This window comes from Microtus pennsylvanicus, chromosome 12 (genome assembly GCF_037038515.1).
Source record: "Microtus pennsylvanicus isolate mMicPen1 chromosome 12, mMicPen1.hap1, whole genome shotgun sequence".
NCBI classification, from domain to species: domain Eukaryota; kingdom Metazoa; phylum Chordata; class Mammalia; order Rodentia; family Cricetidae; genus Microtus; species Microtus pennsylvanicus.
In genome coordinates this window covers 85,465,811-85,478,526 of record NC_134590.1, presented here as the reverse complement: position 1 = coordinate 85,478,526, position 12,716 = coordinate 85,465,811, and positions in this window count along the sequence as shown.

Here is a 12,716-nt window from a genome sequence, read left to right as displayed (position 1 = left end):
ACAATTTCCCAACTGATACTTCCTATACAGGTGATTCTAACTGGTGGCAAATTGACTTTAAAAACAATCATCACAATTAATCTTGCTAATTTTTGCAAACCTTTTGCAAGCTTTTGAACATATGAATGAGGGAGAAGAAATAGCAGGCTGGGAATCATTAGAACCAAATTAAGACAACATGTTCTTTACAAATATAGATAAATGTGTGAAAATATGCTGGAAAAGGTCCGTGACATATGCGCTGACTTTTATGGCATGGTGTGGTACTTCCAAAACTATTATCACATCAAAACTTAAAATTAACCAACAACTACACATACAGACTACCACCCAAAGTTTATAAGCTATTGCCTTATTTAGTTGTTATTGAAATGAATTTTATGCCCTTTTAGCTATCATAAAATACATTGATACTTAACTTCAAGCCCAGAAATTCTGGGAATATTCCTTCCTGTTAGTGTGGCGCTGTTTTGTATTTTTTTTTAACATTTGGGAAACCATCACAAAGGACATATTTTTATTTCACATTTATTTATAAAGGGAGCATGTGTGTCAGCATGTACATGGAGGTCACGGCACTGTTTATGTGACTTGATTCTCCCCTTTTACCATATGCATGCTGTGAATCAAATTCAGACAGTCAGGTTTGTTGGCAAACCCCTTTAGTCTCTGAACCATCTCTCTGATCCACACAAAGGACACTTTTAATGCCACCTACTAGCAGTATATATTCTCTAACCAGTGTCTAATTTAGCAAAGATATTCTTTCTCTCTATATAGAGGAGTAGGTCCATTTCTCTTGCTCTATACAACGGTAAGACAGAAATTCTGGAGAAATGTCCCGATGAAATAATCTGATTATATTGACTCTAAATGTAAAGCTTTGGGAATGAGACTATATCAGATAAAAATGTGTAGAATAGTTATAATAACTTCTATTCCTATAAAAATTTTCTTATTTCATTATTGATCATGTACTTTGAGGTTAACTAAGCAACTTCTTTAAGTTGCTAAAAAAACAAATACCTAAAAAAAACAACAGCTAAAATTGTACAGTCACAGAAGTGACAGCAAAACCTGTCATTTGGGAATGGATAGCATAGGTTTCTGTATTAGCCTTTGCATTGCTGTCACTAAAAATATATGACAAAAATCAGTATGGAAGGAAGAGTTTGTTTTGGCTTGTGGTTCCAGAAGTAAGAAGCTGACTGATCACACAAGAAAAAAAAAGAAAGTGAACTGGAAGCAGGACAAGGCTATGAACTCAAAGACTGGGTGCCACTACTGCACGGCCTCCCACAAGGCTCTACCTCTTTAAGTTCCATAATGTCCCCACACAGCACAACCAAGCGGGGACCAAGTGTCCAAATATCTGGGCCTATGGGAGACATTCTCGTTTAAAGAACCACAGTTTCTAAATGATCTAAATTCAATGACAAAAAATCAGAGGACCTTTTTTGTAGGAGGAGGGCTTGCTTGTTTATCGTGGCCTCCCAGAACTGAAATAATCATACAGAAAGTGTATTAATTAAAACACTGCTTGGCCCATTAGCTCTAACTTCTTATTGGCTAACTCTTATATCTTAATTTAACCCATTTCTATTAATCTGTGTATCACCACGAGGTAGTGGTCTACCAGCAAAGTTCCAGCACATCTATCTCCAGCAGTGGGTCCATGGCGTCTTCTGACTCTGACCTTCTTTCTCCCAGCATTCAGTTCTGTCTTCCCAAGACTACCTAAGTTCTGCCCCATCAATAGGCCAAGTCAGTTTCTTTATTCATTAATGGTAAGAACAGCACACAAAAGGGGACTCCCACATTACCTGTCCATGTTGTACAGTGCATGGCTGCTTTCCCCGGCAATGTTTTGCCCACTTGTACAGAACATGACTGCTTTTTACCCTGCAATGCTTTGGTCTTTCAAGCCAAGGACAGTATCTCTTTCAGAAATAAAAGTTATGCAGAAACTACTTAATTTCTGTTTAATCCAATTTTACCAACTCTATGGATTTGTCAGAAATAAGACTCAAGATTTATAACTTAAAATCAGCCCATTTGACATTATCTACGGACCTTAAAAAATAGAAAGTTTGCAAAAAATTATTTCTCTAAGCAGTGTCCTAATTGGCTTCTGCTTGTGCCTTTGTCTCTCTATGATCAATATAGGTCACTATAATTCTTTTAGAGTACTACTCAGCAATAAAAAACAAGGACTTCATGAATTTTGCATACAAATGGATGGAAATAGAAAACACTATCCTGAGTGAGGTAAGCCAGACCCAAAAAGAGGAACATGGGATGTACTCACTCATATTTGGTTTCTAGCCATAAACCAAGGACATTGAGCTTATAATTAGTGATCCTAGAGAAGCTAAATAAGGAGAACCCAAAGAAAAACATATAGGCATCCTTCTGAATATTAACCTTCAGCAAGCGATGAAAGGAGACAGAGACAGAGACCCAAATTGGAGCACAGGACTGAAATCTCAAGGTCCAAATCAGGAGCAGAAAGAGAGAGAGCACGAGCATGGAACTCAGGACCGCGAGGGGTACACCCACACATTGAGACAATGGGGATGTTCTATTGGGAACTCACCAAGGCCAGCTGGCCTGGGTCTGGAAAAGCCTGGGATAAAACCGGACTCTCTGAACATAGCGGACAATGAGGACTACTGACAACTCAAGAACAATGGCAATGGGTTTCTGATCCTACTGCATGCACTGGCTTTGTGGGAGCCTAGGCAGTTTGGATGCTCAACTTACTAGACCTGGATGGAGGTGGGGGTTCCTTGGACTTCCCACAGGCCAGGGAACCCTGATTGCTTTTCGGGCTGGGGGGAGACTTAATTGGGGGAGGGGGAGGGAAATGGGAGGCGGTGGCGGGGAAGGGACAGAAATCTTTAATAAATAAATAAATTAAAAAAAAATAAAATAAAATAAGCATAATATCATGTCACCATCCTGCTCATTTCTCTCCTATACCCATTCCAATCAAGTAAAAACCCACTTCTCCAAAAAGCAGTTCACAAAGACCCATAGTTTCTCTTGCCCTGCTTCCCACTCCGAGTCCATCTCTACTGTGGCTTACTCATTGTTCTGGCCAGTGACTTCCCTGCTGTCCCCTGAGCAAGCTGGTCTTGCTCCTATCTCTGTGCTGGTCATTGTGCCTCAAATGACTGCCTCAACATGCTGTTCCCTTTCTCTCTCTTTCAAGTTGTTGCTCAAATGGTGTCTTTTAAAAAGGTCTCTCAGTCAATTGTTCACAATTACAGCATATTACTACATCCCATTTCTTAGCCTGCTTTCTTTGTAGACATTATCTTTTAGCAAATATATATTAAACTTATTGGGTTGTAAAAAGTAATTTCAATTTTGACTTTGTTTAAATTTCCTGTTAGATATTGGAATATGTTCTTAATAAATGTGGTTATGTTATGCATCGTTTTAATGAAATTTCCCACCTCATTTTTTCACTAATGACTTACGACTTTCTGTTTAGTTTAGTTTATATTTGTTTTATACTATGGAAATGATATTAGACAAAAAAAATATGTTTGAGTGATTTTCTTATCCAAGTTCAAAGTGGCTCACAAACTAGCTGGGACCACTTGAACACCAAGAATACATTTGGCCCAGAAACTGCTAACAAAGAGAGTGCAGTGTTGACTCAAAAGGTTTGGCAAAAGTGACAAGAACCTTGTTAGGGAGCAAAGCAGGCGGCCACTGGAACTGAAAATGACCATTGGAGCACAACCATCCAAAGAGATCCTCTTACAACTTCACAAGAGCGCGCCCAAAACTCCATGGGTGGCATTCCATTATGCTTATCATTTGAAGCAAAGCTGAAAGAGTAAAAATGCCCATATGTGTGTGCCTTACGAGCTGACCAGATGTGAAACAGAATTCTTTGTTTAACTGCCCTTGTCTTACTCCAAGCCACAATGAGATACTTTTCTGTGGGATTATCACATATGTTGGCTAGTGGATTTTGTGTGACATCAGATGATGACCAGCTCAGTGGCTAGATTGAGACAGGGCTCTTAAGCCCTTCTTAAAACCACACTGGCACCAGGAAGGGGTCATGGTCACAGTGGTCTAACCCATTACAGTTTTCTAAACCCAGTGATGAAACTGTGATATCTGAGAAATTAGATCAATACCATTGGTGGGAGGCACTGAAAATTGCAATGCCTGCACTGGCACTGGTAAACAAAAAGGACCCATTTCTCCATGATGCTGTTCAGCCATACGCCACACAAACAAAGCTCCAAAAGTCTAAAGTATTAGGCTACTGAGTTTTGTGTCACCTATTATATTATATTATATTATATTATTATATTCATTATATTCATCTGACTTTTATCCATCCAACTGCCACTCCGACAAATATCCCAGCAACTTTTTGCAGGGAGAATACTTGTCCAACCAGCAAGATGAATGACATGCTTTCCAAGAGTTTAATGAATCCTGAAGTAGGAATTTTTAATGATACTTGAACAAACAAACTTATCTCATGAGAAAAATACATTCATTGTAATAATTTCTGTTTTTATTAATAAAGATGTATCTGAGTCTAGTTATAATGGCTAAAATGCATAGCGCTGAACCACAATTTCTTCTCCACCAGTCTAGTATTTATTTGCTTATCATCTGTATCCCTCCAGTAGTGTATTCAGACTCTACAGGAGAAGCATTCTTTTCTGCCATATCTACAATGCTTTTTCTCCTCCCTTAACAATAATAGAAACTCAAATATTTACTAAATAAATTACCACATATACAAATTTTGACTTCATTTCATCAGTTTTCAGTAAACATAGTCATAGAAGTGCTAAGGAACGTGTGAGCTACACGATTTGGAACATCTCGTTTTCCTGTGAATGGTGGTATTTTGGGACACTTAATGTATCTGAGGCACATCTGAAGAGAATTGATCACCAGAGTACCACCACGAGTGGGAACTGTATTCCATGGTGACAGGAGGGACTTGCATGCATCTTCATACTGCAACCAACCTGCAGTTGAAATGGAAATAGCTCTGCAATAAAATGAATTGCGTCTAGAGTCCAGAAAGTGTGAATTTCAAAAACTTAAATTACTATATAAGCCACGCGGTTCTAATGGTTGCTAACTTAACTTGGGCCTTCACACAGGGGAAGCATGCACTTTGAAGGCTGCCATTATCTCTTATGGACTTTAAGTATTCCCTATTTTGTCTTTCCTTGACTTATGCATGTTGGAGTAATGGGTATTAATCTGTCAGCTACAATAATTAATCATAAGTAATGGATGTTAGCCCTTTCTACTAATAACAAAATTATCCAATATTCCAGCATCTACGAATATAGAATAGACCTACGAGAGGTCCTTCCACATGCATGTTTATTTACAACAGATGCCAGAATCCAGTGATGCCCATACTTCAATTGGTGCTCAAATGGAGCCAAGATGAATACTTGGTCAAATCCTAGTTAGTGATGAATAGGGAGATGGATGTCTAATCATCTCACTCTAGCTTAGATTCATGCTTGATTCTTCCACAAACCTAGCATCCAGTGCCACACATTTGTTTATTCTTTCAATACTTGATTTCTTCCTCGGAAAATATTTAGTGATAACTGCTTATATAAGCAGTGTCTGGAGCTAAAACAGTGAGCATTAAACAGCATAGCCCTCACCAGGAGGGAGCTTATATCTAAATGAAGAGGCAGGTATAATGTGATGCAGTTACAGTATCTATCACAAAGGACAAGCAGAAACCAGTGCAAAATAAGTCCCTATCTCAGGCCTGATCCAGTGTGGGCTATAAAGAATCATAGCAAGAATGGGTAGGACTTTGTTGTACAAACAGAAGAGAATAATGTGTACAAGGGTGTCCATCTGAGTTACAATGCTACATGCAATTTTTAAGAAGCTGTTGTATTGTTGTATAAAGAATAGCCCGAGGAGGACTAAAATAATTCTTTTAATCTTAGAAGGTCTTTTTAAACTAAGAGCGAGGGGAAGAATTTATGAGACTTTAAGAAATGACAGAGTTACACTTGTTTTTAAGATAAAAATCACTCAGTAGAGTATACAATGCCACTTAGGATATACAATCTCACTAACCACTATAGCAATACAGGAGAGCTAGGCTGAGGGCAGAGGTCAGCTAACTGGTTTTGCTCACTTCTAAGTAGGTAATTAGATAACTCATGATAGTTTGAAATGTGCTTTCCTGCGGCTTTCTTTCAAGAAGGTTTGCTTTTCATTCATTAAAGCAAATGGAGGGAAATTAATTGAGATGGTCTGAAATAAGCTGGCTTTGCTATGATGGTGTTTAAAATATGTTGGTACTTATGCAGATGGGTAGAATGAAAATATTAAAAAATAACAGAATCAGTAAGTCTTGCTAATTTTTATTAGCTATGGGGTAATATTGAATATTGAATGCAAAATATTTCTGGCAGAAATGGCAATAACAAATACCAAATATGCAATAAATTAATTTCTGTAAGCTTGATGTATAATAATTGCATTGTATGATATATAATTCAGTGATACACATTTAATTACATAAGAGGCATGTATATTGTAACAGGGTATTATTCTTTTTATGAGTGAGAGAGCCTTGATGTACTGCGTTTATATCAGAATTTGATATTTGGTTTGTTTCATATTTGCTTGTTCCTGGAGATTGAACTCAGGGCCTTGTGTATGTGAAACATGTTTTCAGTCGACCAAGCAACTTGTCCAACCCCCAACATTCAAATGTTTAAATAAAATAAACACTCAACACACAACTTTTGCCTTTTGTGAAGTATATTCAAAGCAAAGTTGAAAAGCTCCAAAGAGAAGAGGAAAAATAAAAGAGCTGGGGGATACAGAGAAGCCGATAACGAAAATTAAAGGAAGGATTTTTACAGGGGAATAACAATTTCATTTTATTGTAAAGACCTAAATGAATAAAAGAAGACTTTGAATGTGAGGATGATTAAAAAGACAAAATCATTAGCTAAAGATATTTACAAGTTTAGACTCTTTCATTTTGATTGTAATTTTAATTAGCTGGACACAGGGGGGGAAGAAAATGAAAGCCTACATCATCTACTTACTCTTTAAATTGCCTCTACCTTAATTTTCTGCTCTTCAGTTCTTAATTTTCTCTATTTTTGTTCTAAGTAATCTGGTTATCAGGCGAAAGTGATTTCCCCTCAGCCAGGTTTAGCATTCAGTATTTGCATCTGTGAACCAAAAGTTCATTTTATTGCTTTAGTGTTTATTCTTTCAATAGCGAAAACTCTCTCCAGGTAACTTTTTTTCAGTCCTTTGTCTATGCAGCAGGGTGCTTTCTATACCCCTGACAGTTAGACAGTTAATAACAAAGGCTCCTATTTTTAAAATAATTATGCTCTATTTACACAGTTTCCACAAAATTTACTCATAAAATTTAGAAAGCAGCAAAGCTTCAAAAAGCTGTAGGTTTTCTGTTCATTAAAACAATTTTTCTATGTGCAAGAAAGTCGTTTGCTTCTGTTTGAAAAAAAATCGGCCAGAAATTCAGTATTAATCAAGTCCGGGGTTTGCATGTATGTGAATAAAATCTTTAAAAATCACAAGACACATCTGTTTAGAATAACCTACTGTGGAAAGGGTTTGTCTTCAAGATATTATCTGGCTTTTTAGGAGACTATTTATTTTGCATTTGTTAAAGAAAACAAAATTAGCATAGCTAACCATGTATTACATGTCTCTCATTTGCCCCGTTTCCCAAAAAGAAATTCACTTAAATAATGTGTAGCCTCCCTGTTCAAGTGCCTTGGGGTCGGAGGATGAAAGGCGCTATTTAAGTGGTGACGATTATTGTTATTATTCTGCCACGGATAAAGAGGAACAATTGCCTTTTAAAACTATTGTGGACAATTTCATTTTGCTCCCCCATATCTCAGAAACAGTGTTTGAGCTCTGAACAAGAACCACGCACTTTAAGTAAACAACATATAGAGTCTTGGCATATGGGAATTGAATACCCTGAAGATCATAGCGGCCAATCATAGCCATCCGGGATGGGGTCATTTAAGGGACAGCGAGAAAACCCAGCTATGCACCACAAGTGATCTTGTGTGTGAAATTCCAAACTTTATTTTGTGTTTTCTTAAAGCTTTCCTCACCGTAACATAGAAGCCTTCCTTCCAGTAGACAGTTTTGTGTTCCTTATCGCCGTTGCATGATTTTCATAAGAATGAGCTCCAGGTATTTCCGAATAGGTTGGGCACCCTCGGGGGGTTGAGGAGGCAGAAGCGAAATAAGACATCAAAAAGGAAATTGCCGGGGACTTGGAGGTTTAAAAACATGCAGAAAATTAAATACAGCAGCAGAAAGGCTCATTCCCGACTGCCCCCAAGAATATGATCAGTGACACTGGAATCCTTAGGCAGTGTGAACAAGTACTGCTATAAAAATTCGCTTATTGGCAAGTGTACCAATGCGGGGTTCTTGGGTTTATCCTGCATCTGAGGTGACAGGTTGAGGACTCACCCTTTCAGGAATGAGTCTCTCTCTGAAGCACATGGCAACGAAAAGGTCTTCTTTCAGGGTGTGCTCTAGGAATGCGCTGCTAATTTGCTTACAGTTTGGGTGTGCCGGAGCCGCGCTGAAGCTTCATGCCAGGATCATCATTTGTTCTTGTCCATCTTGTCTAAGAAGTGTACTTTTAGACTTTTGCACCAGAATCAGCTGAAGTGCTCTATGCACACAGATTCCTGAGGCCCCCACCTTTCTTTGGGGTCCAATAGCCCATTTAGGAAATCTGCAGAGGCCAAGCTAAAAAGTGAGGGTTCAGACAGGCTGCTGTGCAGTAAGGTGAATGCCACCTGCTGGGCTTCCTACCAGACGCGATCCCCCACCCTCTGGCTCACCAGCACCCTTCCTCACTGGTCTAAGGCCACTCTCACTGCTAGTTTTATTGGGTAATCGAGACTCCAGTCACTGCAAGGCGTTACGGCTCCAGTTTCTCCTTAAGGCTCCCCGGTCCAGTTCTGTTTATGGACTACAGCAAGTGCTCAAGCAATGCCTATTGAGTAAAATAATAAATTACTGAAGAAATCTAGGAAAGCGCTATTTGTGCATTTTAAGTGACGGGGAGGAGAAAGGACAAGTATTCTGGGAGGCTCCTCCAGGTTTGCTGTTTGCTGGTCTTATGGTAAAGGCTTGGTGTTCGCTGGTGTGCCACTGAAAGATCATGGAAACATTTCAGGGGACCCTACTCACTGGGGCGTTTTCTCACGGAGGGTATATTATTCCCCAACGTCTTCTGAACTTTCTGCTGTCCAGTTACTGTGAGCTGAGCACCTCTGTTTTCTACCTTGAAACCTAGGCTTCACCTGGCCTCACTGGGGCCGAGTGACCATGGACTGAATCCTCTGAAATGAGCTGACATAGCCCTTTTATTTTCCTTTTATTTTTTCCCGTTATTTTTTCCTCAGGTATGTAGATGGAGATTTTTCTCCATCCCTTTGGGCCCACTGAACTGGTTTCTCTTTACCTACCAAGTCCCCGTCACCGCTTATGAAATAGCCACTTTGAGGTTTACTATCAGTTACAATTGCTAGACTCAGGCTTCTTACTGGCTAGCTCTAACTATAAATTAACCCATTTCTATTAGTTTATAATTTACCATGAAACTTGCGGCTTGTTACCTCACATCTTGCTTCCCTGGGGCTATATGGTATCTCCCCACTACGCCTTCTCTCTCTCCCTATCTTTGTTTCAAGTTTCTACCTAAGAATATTCTGCCTGGCCATTGGGTAAACAGCTTTATTCATCAACCAATAAGAGAGACACGTAGTCACATCCTACAGAAGGACATCCTACATTCCAGGTATTGTGTCGCAAAGATGGGAATTTGACTAGCATAAAAAGTGAAGGTCTTGCCAGCAAGACTGAACAGGGAAACAGTTATACCTTTCAATAATGATCAGACTCCTACTATGTGACAGTCCTTGTCCCAAATACTTTAAATGTGATAAAAATTCACCCAGTGAAATGCATAAGTGGAAAACTACTACTCTATTCTATGAAGAATAAGGAAAAGTCCAATAATTTGCCCCAAGTCACTATCTGGCAAGGCAGGACAGATGAGGACAGGCCCCAGCACAGCTGGGCTCCTGACCTGCTGCTCCAGAAATACAGCTGCATGAATGGCACGTGGAGCTGAAGGTAGGAGTGGCTGACGTTGCTAAGCATGCTCCTGCTACTGTGGGTGTTTACATGATCGACAAGGAATGCTGCCCTAAACAGGTCCCCATGAAAGGAGAGAGCAACTTGGTCTTCATCAGCCATTGGTACCCATTTGATTCTGTTCAACTGAACAAGGATCTGGGAGGACTCAATCAGCATTTCACATTGAAAACTCTCTGAGAGCTAAAATAAATAAGTAAACAATAAATAAATAAATGGAGAATCCTTTATTAGAAAAATAAATTTGTATGAAAGCAAGTGTTCTGTCTTTAATTTTCCAGCTGTATATTTAAACTTTCTCTTAGGCCTTTAATTTTATGCTAGAAATTGCAGTAAACCACTATAGTATTTATGTATGTTCTAAAACTGTAGTGTAGGAGGACGTGCCACAAAGGAGCTAATTCATCTTTACAGATGCTCATGAATCCGTAGAATTTAGTTTAACCAAATCTCTGAGCAGGAGCAATATTGTAAAACTAGAGAATAAAACCTTTGCTTGTTAGAAACAAGGAGTAGGGTGAGAACGCCGCCCACCCAACAGATATGAACGTTATTACTTTGTAAAGAAATAAAAGAATAATAAGTTTAGAAAATTAACTATCAAATTACATTTTTTTTTTAAAAGAGGGACACTTAAAATGTTGATGAACACATATAAGATGATGACTCAGGGGCACTAAAAGTGGCAAATGGGTGGGTTCTCCGCCATCGCACGACAAGGGCTGGGGATTCTGCTTTATGGCCGCCGTCATTAAACCGCGGAGTGCTGAGGAGGCAGCCGCGCTGCCACCACAGTAAAACCAGCCTTTAAAAAGATGTTTCTAATTAAATCATGAAAAATCAAAAGAGGAGATTCAATGTTCGGGGAGACCATTTTGAAGACCTTATTAATGGCGCTGTCACGGAGAGGGCTTTATTAGATTCGAACTAGCAAAAGCCACTGCTCCACTGCTGGTGTGCGAAGTGCCACACGCATGTCGCCCTCCCGGAAACCCTTTTCTTTCAGCATAAAAGTTTCCTGTTTCGCTCTTGTTTCCTCCAATAGGTGGATCTTTTGGTTCAGTTAAATTCTAGTTACAGTACTTTGACATTTGATTTCACGCTTTAATTAATCTCTATCCATATATGTCCACAGACTATTTGCTGCCTTTTCTTGCCCAGCACTTTGCGTTCTACTTGTGTGAAGAAATCATCCAATCAGTTCGACTCTTCCTTTCCAGAATAATGCCACTTAAGTGCTCATTGTTTAATGCATGAATATACTTTTTAATTAATTCTGATGATTTTCTTCTACATACCTTTGGCTTCAAAGCCAACCAAATTCCTTGTGATTGCTATATTTCACGTTCTGCAGTTTTTAACCTCAAAGCTCCCTCTAATACTTTTTTCAATGGCTTAGTCCTTCCTCTTCTGCTTTCTTCTCCCTCCCACAAGTCCTTTATTTGATGAACATGAAAATCGCTTTTCTGGAGATCCTGTCTTTGTCATTGAGGTCCAGGTAGTCAGGCAGAGCATATTTCAGGCATATCAAAATATTTTTATATCAAAATTAAAGTTTTCACTTTGTGAAAATGGCCTTTTAATCTCTTGATAGTTATTAAAATAAAGTTCTTCCGCATTTCTAATGAGTAGTAACTGTCTCTAGTAATTTTTATGTTGCTGAGATAAAAATACCCTGGCAAAAGCAATTTAAAGTAAAAAGGTTCATTTTATCTCCCTGCTCAGGGTTGCAGTCCATCAGGTAGGAATTCATAACAGCAGGAACCTGAGCAGGAACAGCTGGCCACATTGCATCCACAGCAAAGAAGCAGAGTGTAGTGCCTGAGCTCTGTTCTCTAGTCTGGCCCAGAGCATGGTGTCTCCTGCATTGGGTGGATCTTCGCACCCAACTTGGCCTAGTAAAGACACTCTCCCACTGCCAGCCCCAGACTTCTCGGGTGATTCTAGATTTTGTTGCGATCACTTATCCCAGTAACCATTAAGACAAACAAACAACGACAACAAATCCTAGCGATTATTTTTATAGGAAAGCATCCATTTTACCACCCTGCTCTATGGTGGACTGAATGGAAGCATTCTCCACAGGCTCAGATACCTTTTTTCTGCTTGGTATCGTTTGGGGAGATGGCACATCTTTTGAAAGAAGCATGCCACTGGGAAGACTTAGACATCATAGCCAGCACACACTTGCTATTCACTGTCCTTGCTTCATTTTTGCAGTTGAAGATGTTCTCTCTCAGCATCCTGCTCCAGATGCCATGTCTCTCTCCCGCCATAATGGATTCCTATTCCTCTGGAACTGTAAGCTAAAATAAAACTTCTCTTCCGCAAGTGCCTTTTCATCATGGTGTTTAATCGCAGCCACAGAGAAACAGTGAATAGATTCTCTTTGATTTGACCAAAGGAAAGGACAACAATCCTTGACCCATCCATATTTCTCATATCTAATAACCCCACTCCTTTAGCCAAATCACCTGACCTCAACAACATGGTTTATA